Here is a 24301-nt window from a genome sequence, read left to right as displayed (position 1 = left end):
GTTCTTGTCTTTTGTCTTATTTATATGATGGATTACGTTAATTGTTTTTCTAATGTTGAACCATCCCTGCATACCTGGTATGAATGCTACTTGGTCATGGTGAATTGTTTTTTTGATATGTTGTTGAATTCTGTTCACTAGAATTTTGTTGAGGATTTTTGCGTCTAAGTTCCTGAGGGATATAAGTCTGTAATTTTCTTTTTTTTTCTGGAGTCTTTACCTGGTTTTGGTATCAGGGATATCCTGGCTTCATAGAATGAGTTTGGGAGTAATCTGTCCTTTTCTATGCTCTGAAATAGCTTTAGTAGTAGTGATGTTAACTCCTCTCTGAAAGTTTGGTAGAACTCTTCAGCGAAGCCGTCAGGACCCAGGCTTTTTTTTGTTGAGAGTTTATGATTACCTTTTCAATTTATTGTTATTTTTTTGTTGTTGTTATGGGTCTATTTAGTTGCTCTACCTCTGTTTGTGTTACTTTAGGTAGGTAGTGTGTTTCTAGGAATTCACCCATTTCTTCTAGGTTTTCAAATTTGTTAGAGTACAGTTTTTCATGGTAATCCGATATGATTCTTTTAATTTCAGTTGGGTCTGTTGTAGTGTCGCCCACCTCATTTCTTATTCAGGTTATTTGCTTCCTCACCTGTTTTTCTTTTCTCAGTTTGGCCAATGGTTTATCTATTTTGTCATTTTTTTCTTTTTTTTCAAAGAACCACCTTTTGGTCTTATTAACTCTTTCAATTGTTTTTCTGTTTTCTATTTATTTTAATTCTGCTTTAATTTTTTTTTTTATTTGGTTTCTTCTGGTGCCTGAGGGTTTCTTTTGCTGCTCTTTTTCTATTTGTTCAAGTTGTACAGATAATTCTTTGATTTTAACCCTTTCTTCTTTTTGTATGTGTGTTTATTGATATAAATTGACCTCTGAGCGCTGCTTTAACTGCGTCCCAAAGGTTCTGAAAGGAAGTGTTTTCATTCTCACTAGATTCTATGAACTTCTTTATTCCATAGTCAATGTCTTCTATGATGCAGTTGTTTTTGAGCAGGGTATTGTTCAGTTTCCAAGTGTTTGATTTCTTTTCTGTTGTAGATTTCTACATTTATGGCCTTCTGGTCAGAGAAGATGCTTTGCAATATTTTGATGTTTTGGATTCTGCTAAGGCTTGCTTTATGACCTATTCTAGAGGATGTTCCATGCGCGTTGGAAAAGAAAGTATGCTTGGTTGTTGTTGGGTGGAGTGTTCTGTGTATGTCTATGAAGTCAAGTTGGTTGATTGTGGCATTTAGATCTTCTGTGTCTTTATTGAGCTTCTTTCTGGATGTCCTGTCCTTCACTGAAAGTGGTGTGTTGGTTTTGTACTATAATTGTGGAGTTATCTATGTCACTTTCAGTGCTGTTAGAGTTTCTTTTATGTATCTTGCAACCCTGTCATTGGATGCATAAATATTTAATATGGTTATATCCTCCTGGTATATTTTCCTTTTAATCATTATATAGTGTCCTTCCTTGTCCTTTGTGGTTGGTTTTGTTGGAAATTAATACTACCGCTCCTGCTGTTTTTATATTGTTGTTTGCTTGATATATATTTTTTTCCATCCTTTGAGTTTTAGTTTGTTTGTGTGTCTAAGTCTAAGGCATGTCTCTTGTAGGCAGCGCATAGACGGATCATGTTTTTTTATCCATTCTGCCACTCTTTTTCTCTTTATTGGTGCATTTAGGCCATTTACATTTAGCATAATTATAATGAGTTTAGTGCTGTCATTTTGATGTCTTTTTTGGTGTGTTGGCAGTTTCTTTTTCACACTTAATTTTTTGTGCTGAATTGTTTATCTTTATATGCTGTCTTTTCCTCTTATTTGTTGTTGTTGATTTTTTTCTGCTGAGTATTTTTTTCTTGTATTTCATTTTTATGAGTAGGATAGTTAGTGTCCTTTTTGGTTACCATAATATTTACCCCTATTTTTCTAAGTTTAAACCTAACTTTTATTTCTTTGTATTGCCTTGTCTTCCTCTCCATGTGAAAGATCTATGACTACATCTTAAAAAAAAAAAAAGTCACTCTTTATTGTTTTAATGTTGTCTTCTTTTACATATTAATATTGCTGTTTCCCTTTTGTGGGCATTTTTTATCTTGATTTATTTTTGTGATTTCCCTGTGTGGCTTAACATTGATTATTCTGTTCAGTGTTCTAGTCTAACCAAAGAATTCCCTTTAATATTTCTTGTAGTTTTGGTTTGGTTTTTATGAATTCCCTAAACTTTTGTTTATCTAGAAATGCCCTACTTTCACCTTCATATTTGAGAGATAGTTTTGCTGGATATGTGATTCTTGGCTGGCAATTTTTTTTCCTTCAATTTTTTAAATGAGCCATCCAGTTGCCTTCTTGCTGCATGGTTTCTGCTGAGTAGTCGAGCTTATTCTTATTGGCTCTCCTTTGTACGTGACTTTTCGTTTATCCCTGGCTGCTCTTAAAATTCTCTGTTTATCTTTGGTTTTGGCAAGTTTGGTTATAATACGTCTTGTTCACTTTCTTTTAAAATCTATCTTATGTTGATTCATTGAGCATCTTGGATAGGTATCTTCTCACCTTTCATGATATCAGGGAAGTATTCTGCCAACAAATCTTCAACAATTCTCTCTGTATTTTCTGTTGTCCCTCCCTGTTCTGGTACTCCAATCACTCATATGTTATTTCTCTTGATAGAGTCCCACATGATTCTTAAGTTTTCTTAATTTTTAAAAATTCTTTCATCTGATTTTTCTTCAAATGTATTGGTGCCAAGTGCTTTATCTTCAAGCTCACCAATTCTGCCTTTCTCTTGCTCAATTCTGCTCTGCTGACTTCCTATTGAGTGGTGTAATTCTGTAATTTTATTGTTAATCTGCTGAATTTCTAATTCATGTCTGTCTATGGATTCTTCCAGTTTATTAAATTTTTCATTATGTTCTTGAATAACCTTTTTAATTTCTTCAGCTAATTTTTCTGTGTGTTCCTTGGCTTGTTCTGCTTATTGCCTGATGTCCTTCCTAATTTTGTACCTGATGTCTTGAAGAGTTCTGTATATTAATCTTTTGTACTCTGCATCTGGTAATTCCAGAAGGTACCTTCATCCAGAAGATCCATTGATTCTTTGTCTTGAGAGCTTGTTGAGGCAATCATGATCTCTTTGTTTATGTGACTTGATATTGAGTGTTGTCTCCATGCCATCTATAACTTATTGTATTAGTTTATTTTATGGTTGCTTACTGTATCATAGCTTCTTCCTTTGTTTTGTTTTGATATGCCCAAATGGGTTGCTTGAGTGAGCTAGCTTATTTTCTCCTTTGAAGCTCTGATATCCTGTCCCCAGATGGCTAGATCTGTTATCAGGTATATCAGTCCATTCACTTTTCCTGTATGAATTCAGCTCAGGTGTCCAGGTAGCTGATCATCAAGTGTGTTGTTGTACAGGCTCTGTCCTACAGTTTTGCAGGGGCAGGGGTTATTGGTCTAGGTACCAGTATCTGGTTACAGCAGGGCATCACACTCTGAACAAGTCAAGGGGCTGAGAACCATCTCCCAAGTGTTTTTGTGGAAAGCACATCCCTCTTCCCTAGAGCATACAGGTGGGTAGGTTCTGGAGGTAAACCATGGGCATCCAATGCTTTTGTTTTTAAGGACTGAGTGGCTCCAGTTATCCTTGGACCACTGTCATGGGTGTCTGGGTGACTTGAGTGGAGCCACCTGTCCTTATTCCCCTGACGTGGGTAGGTGAGGATCCTATTTAATAGGCAAAGCAGTGTCAAATATCAAACACCTACCTCTTCAGTACACAGCCGAATCAGTTGAGGCCTGCCAACAAGGGCCTATTCTCCTGAAATAGGTCCACACAGATCCATTCAGGGGGAAAGGTGTTCAAAGTCCACGGACCATTTATGCCTGGACAGGAGCCACTTCTGTCTTGAGCTCCCCTGATTAGTGGAGCTTGCAAGTTATCTTTTCCCCCAATTGTGAATTTATTCCTACTCCATGGCCGGAAGGATGGCTCCGGGTACTCAACAACCCCTATCTCAGGCTGAGGGAAATCAACAGCCACCAAAGCCAGCTTAGGTTCTTGGGGCATGGTAACATATATGCAAGTACTTAGCTTTTGCTCATAGTGCTGTTCTTGCCTCATTCCGGAGGTGTGAGTAGGCTGTGTGGCTGGCTGCTTTTCCCTGAGGAAACTGCAGCCGAATGCTACCACCAGCTCGCCATAGCCACTCCTGGGAATGGTGCCTGAGGGATCGTGGTGATTCAGGTCAGGCAACTCCTCTCTGCTTCTGAACTGTCTCTTCCTCCCCGTGCCACTCAGTCCATTTTCTAATTTGCCTTTGGTGTTCAGGGCTCCTAGTTTGTCGTAAATATAATCATTTCACTTGTTTTGGGGGGTACTTGTTGTAAGAGGGGTCACAGGATGTGTCTGGCTATTCTACCATCTTTGCCCCACCTCTGTGGTATTTATTTTTATGACAGCCCTAGGAAACCACAACATTATGTGTATATGTGTGCCTGTGTGTAATATGTGTGTATGTGTGTAATGTGTGTGCATGTGTGTGTATGTGTGTAATGTCTGTGCCTGTGTGTATAATGAATAAAGCACAAATATTGAGTTGAAATAACATTATCCAACTATCTGTTAGAATTATTAGTCAGGTCATTTTCTTTTACACTCAGCCCAAAGTGCAGAAAATTCAGTTTTATTCCTCAGCAATACACAATTACTATATCATGTGACACCTTTGAGTTCATATTTTTGTACATTTACATAGATTGGGAGTGACTTTTTTTCCTCTTTCTGTAAAATTCTGAGTTTTAGCACACATATAGTTCTGTGAAACCACCATCATAATCAGTCATCAGGTTACAGAGCAGTACTTTACCCCTCAGACAATTCTCTCTTGCTGCCCCTTCTGTCTGGTACCCTACCCCTCCCTGCTGCCACCAGTGATCAAACCACTGTTCCTATGTCTTTTCTTTTAATAGAATGTCATGTTAATAGAATGATGCAGTATGTGATAATTCAAGGCCAGGTTCTTCCACTTAGTATAAATCCTTTTTGATTCATTCATGCTGCATATCCAGTAGTATTCTTCCATATGGATATTGTGCAGTTTTTTGTCCATTCATCTATTGAAGGACAGTTAGGTTTTCCCAGTTTTAACTATTAGCAATAGAGCAATGATAAACATTTATTGTACCAGTTTTTGTGTGAGAATCAGTTTTTATTTCTCCAAGTCAAATACCTTGGAGTGGGATTATTGGATCATATGGTAAGTGTATGCATAACTTAGTAAGAAAATCCCAAACTGTTTTCCAGAGTGACTGTACTATTTTGCATTTCTAATATATGGGATTTAATATTTTAAAAGGACAAATATTAAATAAATGTCAAGAGTCTATAATGTTTCATATTCATTGTTGAGTTTAATCAGTGTGACAGACTGAATAAAGGCCCCTTCAAAAGATACCCAGCACCTAACTCATGGAATCTTGAATGTCCCTTATATGGAAAAAGACTCTCTGCAGACATGAATACAGATCTTAAAACAAGGAGATTATACTGGATTATCTGGGCGGGCTGTAAATGTATTCACAATAATCCTTGTGGTAGAAAGAGATTTTGCATAAAATATGTAAACAAGGCGAAGGTAGAAGGGGGGCAGAAAAGCTGGTAAAGGGGATCCCAAGATAGAGAAGGGGAGAGTGTTGACATGTCATGGGGTTGGCAGCCAATGTCAAAATAAAATATGTATTAATTGTTTAATGAGAAACTAATTTTCTCTGTAAATCTTCATCTAAAGTACAATAAAAAATTAATAATAAAAAATAAAAGAAGAGATTGGAGTTATCCTGTCAGAAACCAATAAATGCTGGCAGTCATTATAAGCTGAAGAGGCAAGAGATGAACTCTCCCTAAGCCTGGAGGGACTGTGGCCATGCCAAAGCCTTGGTTTGGCCAAGTGAAACTGATTTTGGACTTCTGACCTCCAGAACTATAAGAGAATATGTGTATATTGTCTTAAACCATCAAGTTCATGGTAATTTTTTACAACAGTTGTAGGGAACTAATACAATCAGCAACTTAAATGATTATAGGAAGAAGAAGGAGGTGAAAAGGAAGAAGGAAGAGAAGGATAAGAAGGAGGAGGACAAGGAGGAGGGAGGAATAAAAAGAGCAAAAACTCTCGAATTTCTTTTTTTCTGTACTTTAAATGAAGATTTACAGAAAAAACTAATTTTTCATTAAACAGTACACATATTGTTTTATGACATTGGTTAACAACCCCATGACATGTCAACACTTGCCATTCTCTACCTTGGGTACCCTATTACCAGCTTTACTGTCCCCTTCTGCCTTCTAGTCATTGCCCCTGGGCTGGTATAAAACTCCTGGATTTCTGTTATGTGCAAATGAAAACAATAGATGCCTTTTACCAAAATAGACAAATCTTAAGTGTTCAGTTTTGAACATATTAAGGTTTTGGAATGCCTACGAGACATCTAAATGGGTATACTAGTCACTTAAATATCTAGTTCTGGAGAGAGAAAAGAGGAAATTCAGTAAAGGTGTATGTCACAGAAGGCAAAAAGAATGTGTTTTATTGAGGAGTCAGGGTATTTGTGTATCTAATGCTTCTAAGACTTAATTTAAAATTTAATAATCCTGCTAAAGTTCCAGAAAGAATTTTTACAAAAAAGTTGCCTGACATCATGGAGAAAAAAAGTGTTGGAAGTATTGGGGCTGTGTTACGTAGGCAAGGCCTTGAAAAGCTCTGGATGTAATTTTAAAAACAAACCATCATTCTGGGGATAAACTAATCTTGACTCCTATAGTCTCTTCTATATACCAGATGAGATAGAAATAAATCCTTACTTAGGTAGCCAGAAGAGATCATGGATGCATTTAGTATACTTAGAGATTTTAGATCAGTTAAGAGTACCTATCTCCTACTCTCACTCAAATATTTTCTCTGAATCATGCGTTGTGGGGAAAACACACTTCACTTTGTGGGATAAAATAATATAAAGAGACATGTAATAGTTAAAAATAAAGGTTGACTAACTATTCCTGTAAAAGAATCCCTGTGTATACATCAGGAAACTCTGGTAGTGTAGTGATTAAGAGCTACGGCTGCAAACCAAAAGGTCAGCAGTTTGAATCCACCAGACGCTCCATGGAAACTCTATGGGGCAGATCTACTCCATCCTATAGAGTCGCTATGAGTCAGAATTGATTCGATGGCAGTGGGTTTGGTTTTTGGTTTTGTTATACATTCAACGTCTTTTAGATATAAAGCAGCATCAAGGGAAGTTGAAGGGTTTTTTTTTTTTTTTAATTTTGCCTTAGGTGAATGTTTACAGCTCAAGTTAATTTCTCATACAAAAATTTATACACATATTGTTATGTGACCCTAGTTGCAATCCCTGTAATGTGAGAGCACACTCCCCCTTTCCATCCTGAGTTTCCCGTACCCATTCAACGAGCTCCTGTCACCTTTTGCTTTCTCATCCTGCCTCTGGACAGGAGCTACCCATTGAGTCACATGTATCTACTTGAACTAAGAAGCACTCTCTTCACAAGTATTATTTTATGTTTTATGGTTCAGTCTAATCTTTATCTGAAGAGTTGGCTTCTGGAATGGTTTTAGTTCTGGGTTAACAGAGAGTCTGGCAGCCATGTCTTCTGGGGTTCCTCTAGTCTCAGTCAGACCATAAGTCTGTTTTTTTATGTGAATTTGAGTTCTGCACACCACTTTTCTCCTGCTCCGTCAGAGACCCTCTGCTGTGTTCCCTGTCAGGGTGGTCATTGGTGGTAGCTGGGCACCATCTAGTTCTTCTGGTCTCAGATTGATGGAGTGTCTGATTTATGTGGTTCTTTTGTCTCTTGGGCTAATGTTTTCCTTGTGTCTTCAGTGTTCTTCAATCTCCCTTGCTCCAGGTAGGTTGGGAAAATTGATACATCTTAGATGGCTTCTCACAAGCTTTTAAGACCCCAGAAGCCACTCACCAAAGCAGGATGCAGAACATTTTCTCAAAAAACTTTATTATGCCAATTGACCTGGATGTCCCCCAAAACCATGGTCCCCAAACCCCTGCCCCTGCTACTCTGTTTCTCCAAGTGTTTGATTGTGTTCAGGAAATGCCGGGGGCCAGCCTCAGCAATGAACAGGGTTACCAGAGGAGGGGTAGAGTTCGGCGAAAAAGAATGAGAGGTAGTATGTCTTATATTTTCATTTTGCAGAAAAAGAAGCCTCTGCTCTTTATTTTTTACATGGTCTTTTATATCATAAGCTTACAAAAGCATAACATCGCATGATCAATAAAGGGGCAGTACAAGATATAATCATAAACATCATTTCCCAGAGACATAATTTTCCAAGTGACACATAGTACAGTTCCGCATACACACACAAGTACAATGAGTTTTTGTTTAATTGCAGAGAATATTTTGTTGATATATTTTTACACAAAGTAACAATTGACTTCATACTGCTTTACACTTTATGCTTAATCTTGCAATTCCTTCCACAGTTTTTATAATAATTAATCTTTTTGCAAAAACTATTGCCACATAGGCTTTGTCCATTTTGTCCAGGGTGGCCAAATTTTTGAAGTCCAGCCACTTTGGGTTACGTCATATTGTCCACGATTATGCCAAGGACAATTTAGCCCAATCTCTATACCCAAAGACCAGTCAAGCGCAGCAGTGAGCGGGGTAGACGAGAAGGTTGACCTGTAATTGGCTGAGAAATTGGCTGAGAGAACTCACTGCCTTTTGTTTTTCCACTTTTATGGGATCATGTGTGGGTGGTGGTTTAATCACAAAAGGGCCTCGGTAAATACCAGGATTCCACCATCCTGTTTTTTTTTCCATAGTCGAGCTATTTGTTTTTCCCCTAAGACAACTTCATGTTGATCCCCAAGTAATACACGGGCTGTCCCTACCCGGGATTTCACCAGGGGATTATGAGTAGGACGCCCCCCGTCCAAAGGTCCCTAAATCTATAATGGAATTTTATGCTTATACATTCTGCTATACACAGGCTGAAAATGAAACAGAAACATAACACAGATGACAGAGATATTCCTGACTTTTCAGGAATTCTTCAATGTCTATGCTAGGGGCAGTGGGTGCAGAGAGGCTGCCCTTGCAGCCTGGCTCCTCCTGACTTTTCAGGGATTCTTTGATGTTTATGCTGGGGGCAGTGGGTGCAGAGGGGCCGCCCTTGCAGCCTGGCTCCTCCTGACTTTTCAGGGATTCTTTGATGTTTATGCTGGGGGCAGTGGGTGCAGAGGGGCCGCCCTTGCAGCCTGGCTCCCAGCAAGGAAACTTGTTAGCTTTTGGTTTAGTCCAGTTGTACTGACTTCCACTGTATTGTGTGTTGTCCTTCCCTTCACCTAAGATAATTCTTGTCTACCAGACGAGATTCTTTATTGTTGCTTTGAAGATGATATACTTCAATTCAGTATAGCAATCAGAAGGAAAAGTGTAGCCACTTAGGTCAAACTACACTATTTTTTTAAGTTAGAGCAGAGTATGCTCACAATTTTTAAAAGGTAGGAAAATATATCGTAAAGAAAACAAATCTGGATATTGTAACATTTTAACAACAAAGCAGTATTTCATTGGCTGAATCTTATGGCTTCTAACATTCTGATGAATTAGGATAAAAATATGGTTTCAGAATTATTTATCGAGGTTACAATATGATTCATAAGGGAGAAAAAAGTTTGCATGTGCTTACATGTACATCATTGATTTCATGTTTCCGTTTACTTTTAGCTGCAATTCTTAGTGTTGTTTTTTTAACCTTTGATTGGTTCAAATAATTTTAATTGTTACTTTTTTTTGCAGCTTTTTATAAATTGCCCAATAATTTTTAGAGTAATGCTTAATTTTAAACCTTTTGAAGGATATCTAAATTTCTCTGGCATTGCTCACCATGCTTGCTCTTGCTTAAAGATTTAAACATCTTGATCACCCTTTGCTCTTGAAACTCTTTGACCTTGGTTTCCATGCGTGTGCCACACTCTGGTTCTCTTCTGAGCTCTGTGTATCCCTTTGTTGTTCTCTCTTTCTCTTCCCGCTTGTATAGGTCCTCTCCAGGGAAATAGACTCAGCCCTCTTTTCTTCTCATGTTATGCTGTTTAATTTGATCCATTTGTATAAATCCATAGATTTTATTCTCTATACTATGCATTTCAGTGTATCTATGGTTCCTTTATCACCCCACCCTCTGCCCTGTTTCATTGCTTGACATCTATTCTGAGATATTTAGTCAACATCACAACCTTTATATAAACAAATTTGAAGTCAATATTCATCCTCTTTAATATTTTTAAATCATCCTACTTACATTTATAGCAGTAGCCTCCAAACTTTCCCTACTATATTCAGCCTGAACTCCTTCCATACATTAATAATAACCGTATTCAGTTTCATCCATGTGCCTGGCTCTGCACTAAGTGCCACACTTGTGCTGTCTCATTTAATCCTCACAACAACTCATGAGGTAGGGCACAATATCCCCCATCAAGCAGGTGAAAAAATGAGCTTCAACAGATTTAGATGACTTGCCCATAGCCACAAAGCTTGTAAGAGTCAGGATGGGATTTGAGGCCTGCTTGGACACTAAACCTGGTAAATAATTCCGAGGGATGGTGGCCACCAGGTACTGCTGTCAGAGTAAATCCGAAGTGCATCGTGTTACTTCCTTCATAGCATCCTTTTGTGGCTCAGTCTAGTGCCCTCAGGATTCTAAATAATTGTTTTGTTTGAAAGAGTCCTTGAGTGGTGCAAATGGTTAACATACTTGACTGCTAACCAAAAGACTGGAAATTTGAGTCCCTCCGAAAGTACCTGGGAAGGAAGTTCTGGTTATCTACTTCCAAAAAATCAGCTATTGGAAGCTCAGTGGGGCACAGCTCTGCTCTGGCGCACGTGGAAGCTCAGTGGGGCACAGCTCCGTTCCGGCGCACGTGGAGTCATAGCGAGTTGGCATGAACTGAACAGCTGTTAGTTACTCGGATTAAAACATTTTTCAGGATTTCTTTTGGAAGATTCTGCCTCTAAGAGAGAATCATGAAAGTCTTCGTTCAAGACCAAACTAACCCACAGGAAAAATGAAAATGGATACTATACTTGGACTCTTCAAGGGGCCCCAACTAAATAGCACTCTTGTTCTTCATTTGGGTTATAGCAAATTTCAGAAAAATAAAATAAATAAAACAAAACAACAAGAACAATAACAGATGAGCAGAGGCCAAAAAAGCACTTTTTCTCACTGATAAAATCAAGTTTGGAAGACATTACTTTAGGTTAGATTTGTTAGTCCAGTGGTCTTAAAACTTCTGATCCCAAACTTAGCCATATTTAGCCATTGCCATGAGTTGGAGCAAACTCTGGGCAACTAACAACAACAACAAAGCCACCCATTGCAGCCAGGCCTTCCTCAGCCCTTGGAAGGACTACTGAATGGATTCCCTGCTGGCAGGCAGGCAAATCTCAAGGGAAAAATGGGTGGATCTTTGGAAAGTTTGTGAATTATTCTTTTTGTTGTTGTTGTTTGCTTGTTGCTTTTTTTTTTTTTTTTAAATAAACAAGATAATAAGTCTACTTCCGAAGAGTGGGACGATCAAAAGTGAGAGAAGGCTAGAAAAATTGCTTCTCGTGGAAACTAGGAACTGGAAAAAGCAAGCAACCTTACTACACTCATGCAGACTAAATTTCTCAGACATTCTCTTTTCTTGTTATTGTTTAGGTGCTGTCAAAACAGTCCCGACTCGTAGTGACCCTATGTACAAACAAAGGAAATACTGCCTGGTCCTGTGCCAACCTCATGATCATTGTTATACTTGAGCCCATTGTTGCAGCCACTGTGTCATTCCATCTCGTTGAGGGTCTTTCTCTTTTTTGCGGACCCTCTACTTTAGCAAGCATGATGTCCTTCTCCAGGGACTGATCCCTCCTGACAACCTGCCCAAAATATGTGAGATGAAGTCTCACCATCCTCACTTCTAAGGAGCATTCTGGCTGTACTTCCAAGACAGATTTGTTCCTTCTTTTCTTAGCCGGCATCATATCCAGTCTCTCAGTTCTGTTGCCAGCATGCTTTCATATCTCATTCAGTGTCTCTGTGCTCTCTATTTCTGTTATTCTATCACTACCTCTAACTGGTTCTCCTGCTTCTTTGTTTTTTGTTTGTTGACTTCCACATGACCTGAATAGAAATATGAAGTGTTAATTTGAATACCCTTGCTTAAAATAAAATAAAACAAAACACTAATCTGTTATTATACATAGCAAAAGCAGTCTACAACCCAAGGCCTTCTATCTTTTTGCCTAAATCTTTTACATCATTATTATCCATTACTTATATCTAACAGTAATATATTTTTTTTAAGCACAACTTTCACTTTCTACTATGGTGCCCTATTATTACTCTTCCTTTATGCCTGTGGAAACCCTAGTGGCATAGTGGTTAAGTGCTATGGCAGCTAACCAAAAGGTCTGCAGTTCGAATCTGCCAGGCGCTCTTTGGAAACGCTACGGGCAGTTCTACCCTGTCCTATAGGGTCGCTGTGGGTCAGAATCGACTGGACAGCAGTAGGTTTTTTTTTAATAGGTTTATGCCTGTAACAAATATAACAATATGCAGAATTTATATTTCCACTGAAATGTGGATGCTTAAATGCCATGACTGATAGGAAAACAAGAGACTGCCTTGTTAAAAACAATGACTAGGTATTTCTGTGGAAAAGGGCTTTATGTGTATTTAAAAATTATTAAATATGACAGATACCAAATTAATCAAATCAAATCTTGGTGTTCTTGCTGGAATTTTGTATGTAGATTATTTTGCACTTAGTGGAGAATTGTTGACACACACTTTCTTCACTCATCCATAACACTATCATTTATAGCCTTGTAGATAGTTTGAATGACCATAAAGATGAATTTGTAAATTCTCTACCTTCTTGCAGAAAAAAGAGAAGGAACAATCTCTCAGGATTATCAGGTTCTTTACAATTTTTCTTCTTACATTGATTCTTCTAGATCATTCCTTTACACACTGAATATGGCATAATCTCCAATATTAAGACATTAGGTGCCTGATTCTGGTAGTAATGATACTGCCACTTGAAAATTAAAATTTTAGTAATAAATGTTGAGTTCCTTTATATACTACCAAAAGTTATCCAAAATGTTTAGGTGATTACTACTTATTTCGTATTTATTCATAAAAGAAATAGTTTTTTTTTTTTTTGGTTATTATATTGTAAGTACTTACACAAAAGGGGAAATATATCACTAGTATAAAAAAGAAGATAATTTATAGGATTATCAAAGCCACTCATGTTATCTACACATAAGATAACTGAAAGGAGCTATTTAACACGTGTTTCTATAATTTATTTAACGACTTGGATGTATTTGCTTAAAGAAATCATTCCCATTGAGAGTTAATTTAATCTCAGTATTATAGTCCTAAAGAAGGAAGTTGAATTCTCTTGAGTATGCTGTGTCTGTTTTACCAAGTGAAGAAAGACTAACGATGTTAGATTACTTTTCAGTGGAATGGAATGAACTAAATTTGCATCAAGGGAAAAGTGTTTTCTTATCCACAGGCACATGAATTGACCAGATTGTGAGTAGTTTATTCTAGGTATTTATATATTTTCTTTCCTTTTTGCCGTCAATCCCAAATTTGTCATCAGACAGTTAAAGTGAGAAAGCAACTTCCAAACACTCTGCTTCAAATGATTTGAAGTTTGCCCACTCAGCACTTCAGCTGCTTCTATAGTATAGTCCAAAGTGAAAAATCAGCCTCTACAATTCAAAAATATAATGCTATCTGAATTTATTTCCAAAAATTTGACTGCTGGACTTTCTTGTGCTGTGTTTGTATGAGGATCATAATAATCCTTCTAATTTTAAAATTTAAAGTGATGCCTCCTAAATATTGCTTAGGTTTTGAGACAAGAAAACAGAATATAACCCATTCTAGAAGAATTAGTCAAAGGGATAATATCAATGGTGATATGCATAAAATATAACATGCAATGCACTGAACAAAAACGTAGAAATGATAATCAAGCCAATGTTTGAATAATATCGACTTAGTATTACATTTTTGTGACATACCATATGCAGTACCTTTTTGTAGGTGGTATATCTGTGCAAAATCTCTTAGGTTAAGATGCCAGTACTTCCATAGCTATGGATGTACCTTGGTGTTTATGCATTGCTATACCCAGAAACCCAGTGCTGTCGAGTCAACTCTGACTCATAGCGACCCTATAGGACAGAGTAGAACTGCCCCATAGAGTTTCCAAGGAGCGCCTGGCGGATTTGAACTGCTGACCCACAGTACTCTAAATCAGCATTTCCTGTGTTGTGGACCAAATAAACGCAATGTTATGAGATGATCTATGGAATAAAAAAAAGGTAAATACATGTGAGAAATGTTAGATATTTTATTTTTCCTGAAGATTTCCAGAGTATAAATGCACAAAACTAGAAGAATGGCTAAATTTGTTTTGATACAGCCTTTGGATAGAATGTCATAGAGCCACAGTACCTCTATCCTGATTTATGCTATCATTACCTTTTATGTGAATCCCCCCTAATTCAGCTCATTGCCTCCATTTTTAAGTCCTTGGAAAAGTTTCTCGACCCTGAAACCAGATTGACTGATGCAAAATTTTACAAATCTGACTGTCTATTGCGCTGAATTCTTCAAAGTGTTTCCATGCTTTTATTATACCATCCAAGCTCCTTAACGTGCTATACAACAGCATTATGATCTCTTCAGCTTCCTCTTCTGCCATCTTCATCTTTAGCTCTGTATTGCAGCAAGACAGACTTGGTTTAAATCTCAGGCTCTCCTTGACCTCTCAGTAAAGCACTGAACACATTGTTCTGTCCTCACTGCTATCTCTCACTCCATTTAGTTAAATTTTTCTCAGCCTATAGCTTTAAGGTAACTGACATCCAACATACAGTCCTCCTCGACACCCATTCTACCCCCTTACTTTGGACCCTAGGGCATTCTAGCATGGTCAAACTGTCCTCTGCACCTGAACGCAAAGGCTTTAATCTACGCTAAGTAAGTGTCTAGTTCTTCAAAAGGGCTGTACGTCTAATGAGAGCAAGGAGCAGGCCTGTCTTGTGCATTGTTTTATTCCCAGAAGTTAATCCTATCAAGCCTCTTATGTAGCTAACTTCTTGATTTTCATTCATTTATTAATCATTTTTTAAAAACGAACAAGTATAATTTTCAAAATAATAAAATTACAGAATGTTGAGGAAAAACAAAGGCTTTACGTAGTATAAGTTTATTATGATAAAAATTGTAAAATACAGATTTGGATAGTTAGCGTTTAGTTATATTACAGAGAGTTTTAAATGACTCAACAAATAAACTGAAAAATATGCTAAAGGCTTATAGGACTTTTAGAATTTTTTGGACATGGATGTCACCGAGTGAAATATGTCTTACTCAGAGTTATCTGAAGAAGTCTGTGATGAATCAAAGAAAAAGGTCAAGAGCTAAGAGATCACATAAGAGATTTGTAAATTAGTATTTGTGTAAGCCAGAAGAAGCATACAATGATGAAAGGAAAGGGGAAAATCCCATCTATTTCTCTGAGATATAAATAAAGGTGGTGACGAAGTTTGAATGTAGACAAGTCTGCAGGAACCAGAGTAGTCATTAAGGGTTTTACTTCAGATATACCAAATGTTTCAAAAAGTGAAAGCAATGTCATCTGCTAAGAGACTGGGAAACTTCAGATAATGGAAGCAGTGCCAGCTATTAAGAGCCTAGGAGGCAGGTAAGATCACTGTCTGGGGGTAGCTTAAATGAGAAGTCCTGTCCAGTAACACACACAAAGTCTGCTGAACAACACTGGTCCCAATGGAGGTGGAAAACCACAAATTTGCAAAGGCACTGATTAGGACTTTCATGTAGTTTCCTCCAGCAATGCTCAACTGCTCTTATAAGAAGATAAGTAAAAGCATTACAGACTAGGGGGTTACCAAGAATTTGTGACTGAAGGCAAAGCTGGAAAGACAAAGCTCTAATCAGGAGGAGGAGGCTGAGTGGGATGTCTAGGGAAGATAGAGTAGAGAGTAAACTCAGATGCTAGGTACTCAAGTAGGAGTAAAATGGCATGGCTACGTGCTGGATGTATGTCTACAGAGTCACAGTGCAGACTCAAGAGATTGAAAATGGTAGAGGGATAAGACGTGTGGTCTAAGAACGAGAATGGAAATGGCAATTTCAGAGGAAAATCTGTTCGAAGTAATGTCTTTGGAAAGAGGTAGCTGGCTTGGACTGGAAGTAAAGGCATTTCATGGGACTGAATAACATCCGTCTCCTCCACTAGAACGTGACATGGTGAGAGCAGGGCTCACAGTGTTATATTCAGTGCTTATCGGAGTGCCCAGAAATAAACAGGGCTCCATGAACATACAATTTCTGAAAGTGAATTACGAAAGTAAATCAAGGGCTTTCAGAGTAGGGTATATAACTGGTTTCCCAGGAGTTTGAATTCTACAGTCGGCTAAAAGTTAGTCTAAAAGTCCCCACGCCCCAAAGCTTAACTAATTTGTAGTTGAGGCAATAGAACAAGGAACGAGGTGATAGAAGAAGATGGCTTGAGGCCCCCATATAAGGCTTAGAAACAAAATTAGAGAGGATACAGGAAAGAATGTATTGCTCACTCAGTAAGCATTTCTTGAATCTGCAGTGTCTGCGAGATCCTGGGTACTGAAAAAATATGCAAGTATAGCAGGCACAGTCACAGCCTTTCTGGAACTTTCATAATGGGAATGTAAACATTAAATTATTAATTTAAAAATTAAATATTTAATTAAAATTGAAATAATTGTGATCAAAGGTACATATGCAGACTTGCAGAGACATATTCTAAGGGAAAATGTTTACACTGAGTAAAGAACAATGAATAGCATTTAGCTATAAGAATGGGTGGCCATGAACTGAGGGTTAACATTCCAGGTAGATAAGTATAATGTAGCAGATAACAATATTACAAATAATTGTTTATCCTTTTGAAGATGTTAAAAAATAAATCTAAATAATTTGAAATCTGTGGTGCTCATATCAAAAGGTAGGAAATATTATTTAATCTACTCTTGTCTTCCCATCTTATCTTCAGTTCATACACAGGTTCTGTAGCCAACTTCTTTAAAATACATCTCCAATTTGAGAATCTGATCAATTCTGATTTCTTCTTCCACTACCACCTAACCCAAATCACTTTCATTGTTCACCTGTGCTAGAGCAAGAATCCTTTACCACTTTACGATCAAAATGTTCTTGTAAAAAGGCAAGTCAAGTCATGTCACTATCACGTTCCAACATCCCGGTTAGTGGCTTCTCACTTGTGCTTCTATAAAATCCAAACTTCACACAGTGTCAAGGCTGTATAATATAGCCCACATGTCCATCTTGGCCATTAGCTTTCACTCTCTTCTTAAATTTACACTGTGTTTGTCAAGCTGGGCAATTTTTTTCTTTCATTGAGCCTGTCATTCGCACTCCATTCATGGCTTTGAGTATCCTGCCTAAACCTTCTTCTTCACCCAGATCTTGCATTGCTCACTCATTTTCTTCATTCAGGTTTCTGAACTATTAAGAAGTTCCCTGATGATGCCCTACCCAAAGTGCAGTTCCACTTCTTAGTTCTGTTTCTTCCCGACACTTACTACTACTTGAATTTATATTATTTATTTACTTGCTTACATTATACGCACGCATGCATATGTTGCTGTTGTTGCCATCCAGTCGGTTCCAACTTCTAGTGACCCCATGCACAGCAGAAGGAAATGCTGCCCAGTCTTGCACCATCCTCACAATCTTTGCTATGTTTGAGCAGTTTTCGCAGCCACTGTGTCAAGGCCATTTCATTGAGGGTCTTCCTCTTTTTCGCGTATCCTCTTTTTTTTTCTATATTTGCATATATATACAAACATACAAATAAATAATACATGTACAAATATAAACATAAATTATATTTCTTCCCAATTAGAATATAAATTCCATAAAGAGGAAAAATTATTTGGCTGACTTATTTACTCTTATCTTCAGGTCAAGAGTCAAGAGCAGTATCTAGCCCAAGATATACTCAGTAAATGTTTGATGATGGCATATAAATAAACCTATTTCAAAATTCCAACTCGGAATTTTGAAACGTTTACTGAGTATATCTTGGGCTAGTTACTACTCTTGACTCTTGACCTGAAGATAGGAGTAGTTTTTTGGTATTTCAAATGATCTGTTTCAAAATGACTATACTTTGGATGCTATGTAGACCTTCCTAAAGTTATTATTTTGTTAATTTTATAATTAAATATGTTATCACTATTTTTCGAAATATGTCTAATAAGTAATTGGATTGTGAGACTCCATCTTCCTAGTCACATTCTTGCCCACATTCGTGCCTTTCTTCATACCATTCCTTCTACTTCCCATTTCAACAAGTTAGGACTGCATTATCATTTTATGAAGATTGATACATATTCCATTTGATTGACAAAGAGTTGTCCTATTCTCTAGATAGAATTAAGCTGTTTCCTCAGCTTCAAAATGCTTCACCTATGCTTTTGTTAATAATTAATATTCTGTATTATGCATGTTTCTTATATTGGTTCATATTGTGCCCCTAATAGACTATAAATACCTGGAAGACATGAAGCATGTTGTTGTTGTTGTTGTGTGCCATGGAGTTGATTCTGACTCATAGAGACCCTATAGGACAGAGCAGCACTGCCCCATAGTGTTTCCAAGAAGCGACTGTGGATTCGTACTGCCGACCTTTTATTTACCAGCCTGAGCTCAAAATCACTTCACTGCCAGGGCTCTGACATGATGACGTCTTTATTTCTCTCTTGAGTCTTGTTTTTTATTCAAATATAGACGCTACTTCTTTAGTGTATTCACCTTCACGGTGATGACCCAGCCTCCCCAACCCAGCTAAAATTATACAGTTTATATTTCCCAGTTGGAAGAAATATTCATTTAACTGGGATTACATTTAACTTGGAAGTGTCTATTTTGAAAATGTAAGTGAGAAATTAAATATGTTATTAAATTAACTTCAGTGCAGTGTGATTAATGTCTATAATGGCGCAAGAAAAAATTCCCCATTAAATGACTGGTTGCTGTATTACCAGAAGAAAATCAACTATTCAGAATAAGTGGGTTTTTTTTGTTTGTTTGTTTTTTTAGCTATTCCACAAATTTCAAATATAGTTCTAGGTGCGAACATTGTACCTCTTTATATTTTCCTGCACTTTTTATATTTTTTGATATTGATATAATGAATAATTAGTAGATTTCTGTAAGTTTCTGTAAATTTTCAATCTAACTATAAATTATATAACAAATGTGATTCCATACTCTGATTGCAAACAAGCAAATGACATTATATTAAAATAAACAAGACTGTTTTATGTCCAAAGGAGATGTTTATTTTGTTTCCATATATTCCTTAAGGACCTGAATATATAATTTTCTTCAGTTGTAAAATTTCAAGGGAATACAGAGTAGCTCTGAAAATACCAGTTAGAAAGCTCTCCAAAGATTACCTTATGGCATTGTTACCCTAGGTTTACATAGCCCAGAGCATAAAATTTTGCTAATCTTTATGTTTATTTCAAGGTAATAAATTTACCCCAAATAGCACATTTGGAGTTTAATCGAACTCCCTTCTCCTCAATATTATTGCCTTGAGTCAGATTTCCGAGAACACTCTCAATCTTTGCTTCCCAGCTGTAGAACTTAGTACTAATAAGACTCGAAGGAAAAACACACACATACAACCACAAAATGAAAAAACTCACAACTGTATTCCTCAAATGAAATATGAAGATTAGCTTAGCCTACACTGTTATTTACATATTAATTATTATTGGTTTAGATTTAGGAAAATAATTTGCCATACTTTTTAAAATTTTTGAACAGTATATAAATAACTTTTTGGATTTGAGTAATATGTTAACATGTATATCTAGATGCAAACATGTCTACATATTAATTTTAAATACCCATTATATTTCGTAGCACATACTGCATTTTTAGTCTTATAGTTTATCTAATTCATTATTTACTATGTGTATTTATCATATTTCTCTGGACTTCTCCATTCTTATGAAAAGAAAAGATAACTACTATTTTACACAGCAACTTAACTCATTCATTCCTAGTATTTCTCATTTGAGTCACAGTTCCTGACTCAGGAAGTGCATGCTTGTCTTAAAATCTTTTTTTTTTTTTTTTTTTTTAATATCAACAGTTATCCCCAAGAAGAATTACAAATCTTCGTCAGTCTGCATGCACTCACATGTCATTTGCTTTCTTAGGCCACTGAAGAAGCATATAACCGCCCCAGTTACTGTGAACGCTTATAGTCAACATCCTTGTTCAGAAGAATTACACGTATGGACTCTTCAGTAGTCCACAGTGTTCATCCAGAGAACAGACATTGCTCTTCCCTTTGCAGGTAGCCTCTATGCCAGGTGCTAAGATTGTCTACTGGAAGACTTATCCCAAAAGCCCTTCTAGGGACTGAATGTATCTTTAAGCCATGGCTCCTCTCTATTGGAAATTAATTTTAGTTGTCTTTCTCCCTCCATTATGCAAAGCATAACTGACCAACTCACCCTGAGTTAATGCCATCACCACCAATTCTTCATAGGATTCCATTAAAAGGCTTCCCTCTCTTCTACGAGTCAGTACTTCCCCCGGCCCCAGTTCCAGAGTAAGCTTACTTTTAATTTCAAAGTTATTACTCTAAAGGAATACATAGAGGTTATACTCACATTTATAAATATGTCTTCTCATGGTAACTAGTTTTATTATTTACTATCTTGTTAGGCAAATTATTTTATCTAACCCTCATCTTGAGCCTGTAAAATAGAGATTACCACACTCATTTGATTAGTGGGGACAGTAAACCTCAAGATGGTAACTTACCTAATGTTACATGGCCAGGGAGAGGTCCAGTGTGGATGTTCTTACCTGACTCCAGAATCCTAACACTCCTTTCTCTGTTTTCTGTAGGAATCTAGATAAGCCATATAAATCCACAGGACTATTTGAAGTCTGTTTTATTGCATGGTCTGGACAGTCTTAAGAAGAATAAATACCAATATCTACTCAAGAAGAACTCTGTCCCCTTGACTGCATCAATAATATCAAACTATTCAAAATGTAAAAATGTTATCGAAGATGGCATATGTCCCATCCCCAAAAGAGCAAAAAATAAGTGATTAACCTTTATATTTTATCCTTTTTTTCAGTTTGACTAGTGGATTTTTTTTTTAATTTTTTAAATATACATTTCACCAAATAGAAGGTACTAAAAATATACTGTCTAAAAAAGTTGACTTTTATTTTTAAAAGGAAATGCACATAAAAAATTAAGTCATTTAACACTGATTCATTTATATGATCATGATTTTCATGACAATTTCTCTAAAGGTGAATTATGTTATTGTATTAATTTTGAAGTTAGAAAATTAATGAGCCAGAAAAAAAATAAGTAAACAAGGAATTTGATAGTAAGAATTATTCAGGGAAGCTAGCAAGAAAACATTTTTTTCTCAATTAAATCACCAAAATAATACATATGACAAAAACATAAGAAAAGAACAAGACAAATTCTTATTTTTCTTTGTTTTTGTTTTTGTTTATTTGGGATTGACAGTGTGCATACCATTGTTCTTAGGTTTACAAAGTAAATTCTGTTTTCTTTATTATTTTAGGCACTTTAATATCTGGAATTCCTTTTACTTCAGAATTTGAACATGCAAATTTTAAACCTGAGTATATATTTTATATCTGCCTGTGTTAAAGAAGTGTATTCAATGAACACTTTGAAAGGTTGAGGGTCAATGTGATTAAGCTCATTTCACAAAATGAGAAACTATACCGAATAAACACTCTTTACAGATAAGTCTAGAAGATGGCATAAATTACCCATTTCCAATGCATTTTCTGATAATGTTATGCCTTTAGCAAAGTGATCAAACTGTCATGAAGAAAAAATACTAATGAAATCAAAATACATGCATTGAAAATCATGTATTCTTTTATGGTTGTGTTTGTGGTTATGTGTGAGTGTATCATTATATATATGTGTGTATATATGTACACATACATACATACATATTTCTATATATTTCTCATGAAAAAGAATTATGGAGTCAGGATGATCAACTCGCAAATCCTGACTCACTGAGTTATTAGCTACATTATCTTGAGCAAGATAAATTTTCTGAGCCCAATTCCCTCATATATAATTAATGAGAATAGTAATTTCTACAGCAGACCAGATTTTGTTTGAATCGTACTGGCCTTTGGAGATATGGCTGTCTCCTCTCGTATTTATACACAGGGCATATGGCTTCATTTTAGCAGATTAACCCTTGAAGCTTTGCAGGGTAATGGAGGTAAAAGTGCTTTATGGAATGCACAGTCGGCCTCTCTTAGACACCGCTTCCTTTTTAAATCTGGTTTTTCTTGCCTCCAAAATCTTTAGCTCAATCACGTGACTCTCCTCCACTGTGAACAGCATTGCGGTTGCCTCGTCTCTGCCCCCACCAAGCACGTGTGAGTGCATAAAACACACACGGGCACGCACGTACGCGGGCACACACATCCTTTGCAAGAAACAATACAACTGTGTGAGAAAACAATTTTCTCCACCTTCTTATATCACCTTGAATGGGTATTCTGATAATTAAACGGGCTAATGTTTTAAAAATCCATCACTGTATGCAGTAACACACAAAAAATTCATTTTACTTTGTCTTCCTTTCAAACACGGCTATGTTCATTCGTTGGAGCTGATTCGAAAACACACTATTAATCCTATGTAAATAGCAACTTTTACCATTTTCTGGCTACAAATCTCCTGAAACCATATCATTCCTATCCCTAAGTTACAGGCAACTTTGTAACTCTGCATTTGTAAAAGGATGGTTAAGTATGCATGGCATTGTTTCAGTTGAGAATTTACATGCTGACAGATGCTGATTATCACTGTCTTAATTTTTTCAGCACATTTGACACCAGCCACCACTGGGTTTAAATACTGCGATACCTTTTCTACAAATTTTTTTTTTTTCACTTGTGATCTGGGTTACATTGAACATATCAATTTTAATAGAAAAAAGTAAATTTTGTTTTGACACAGAAATAAATTTCTTTGATTTTGGTATGTGAAGACTGGGAGAACCTACCTTTGCCTAGGTAGGGGTCATCTATGACAGCAGTGGTAGTACCAAAGAACAGAGATCACAAGTTTGTGATAACAAAAAGAGAAAAAGTCCTAGATAATTATAGTTCACACGTAAATAGGCTGACTGTTACTAAATATGGTAAGATTATGAGTTTTTTACAGTGTTAAAGTTGGTTTTGCATTTCTTATATTCAATTTTCCACTTGTAATATATTTTATGCCTAAAATTTAAATAAAAAAGCCTACCTAGTTTGTGCCTATAATTTAAATACAAGAGCCTACTAGTTTGTGTCAGTATTTTCAATATTAAATAGTGCCATTCTTGTGAAGCAAATGAGAAAAAGAGGAAAGACAATAGAGGGAAAATATCCGATAAGAGTTGAGGATTCTGTGTGTGTATGGTAGATGCGTGAGTATTTTATACGTTTGATGAGAGTGAGAAAACTTGGAAGAGCCGTTCATAGTCTTGCTTAGCATCTATCAACTGTGGATACTGGTAACTCAGAAGGCCTACCACAGCTTTAAACATTATTTTTTTCTTCGATTGTAATCAGCTTAAAAGCTTCAGGTCTGTTATTGTGGGTGTTATTATTGTTGTTAGGTGCCTTTGAGTTGGTTCTGACCCGTGGAGACCCTATGTACAAGAGAGGGAAACACTGCCCAGTCCTGTGCCATCCTTACAATCATTGTTACACTTGTGCTGATTGTTGCAGCCAGTGTCAGTCCATTTCATTGAAGGTCTTCCTCCTTTTCACTGACCATAATGTCAGTGAAAACATGTCTTTCTCCAGGAACTGATACCTCTTGACAACATGTCCAAAGTATGTGAGACAAGTCTCACCATTCTTGCTTCTGAAGAGCATTCTGGTTGTACTTCTCCCAAGAAAGACTTATTTGTTCTTCTGACCAAAAACCAAAACCAAACAGGTTACCGTCAAGTTGATTCTGACACATAGTGACCCTATAGGACTAAGTGGAACTGCCCCATTGGGCTTTGAAGTAGGAGCTGGTGAAT

General features: G+C 36.7%; 1 protein-coding gene across 3 annotated transcripts in view; it reads left to right on the top strand.

The window, feature by feature from the left end:
- FSTL5 (follistatin like 5) overlaps nucleotides 1-24301 on the top strand; it is an 865385-nt gene that overhangs the window by 301907 nt on the left and 539177 nt on the right. The gene's annotated exons all lie outside the window — the stretch shown is intronic.

This window comes from Loxodonta africana, chromosome 13, assembly GCF_030014295.1.
Source record: "Loxodonta africana isolate mLoxAfr1 chromosome 13, mLoxAfr1.hap2, whole genome shotgun sequence".
Taxonomy (NCBI): domain Eukaryota; kingdom Metazoa; phylum Chordata; class Mammalia; order Proboscidea; family Elephantidae; genus Loxodonta; species Loxodonta africana.
This window is presented reverse-complemented; position numbering and strand designations above follow the sequence as displayed.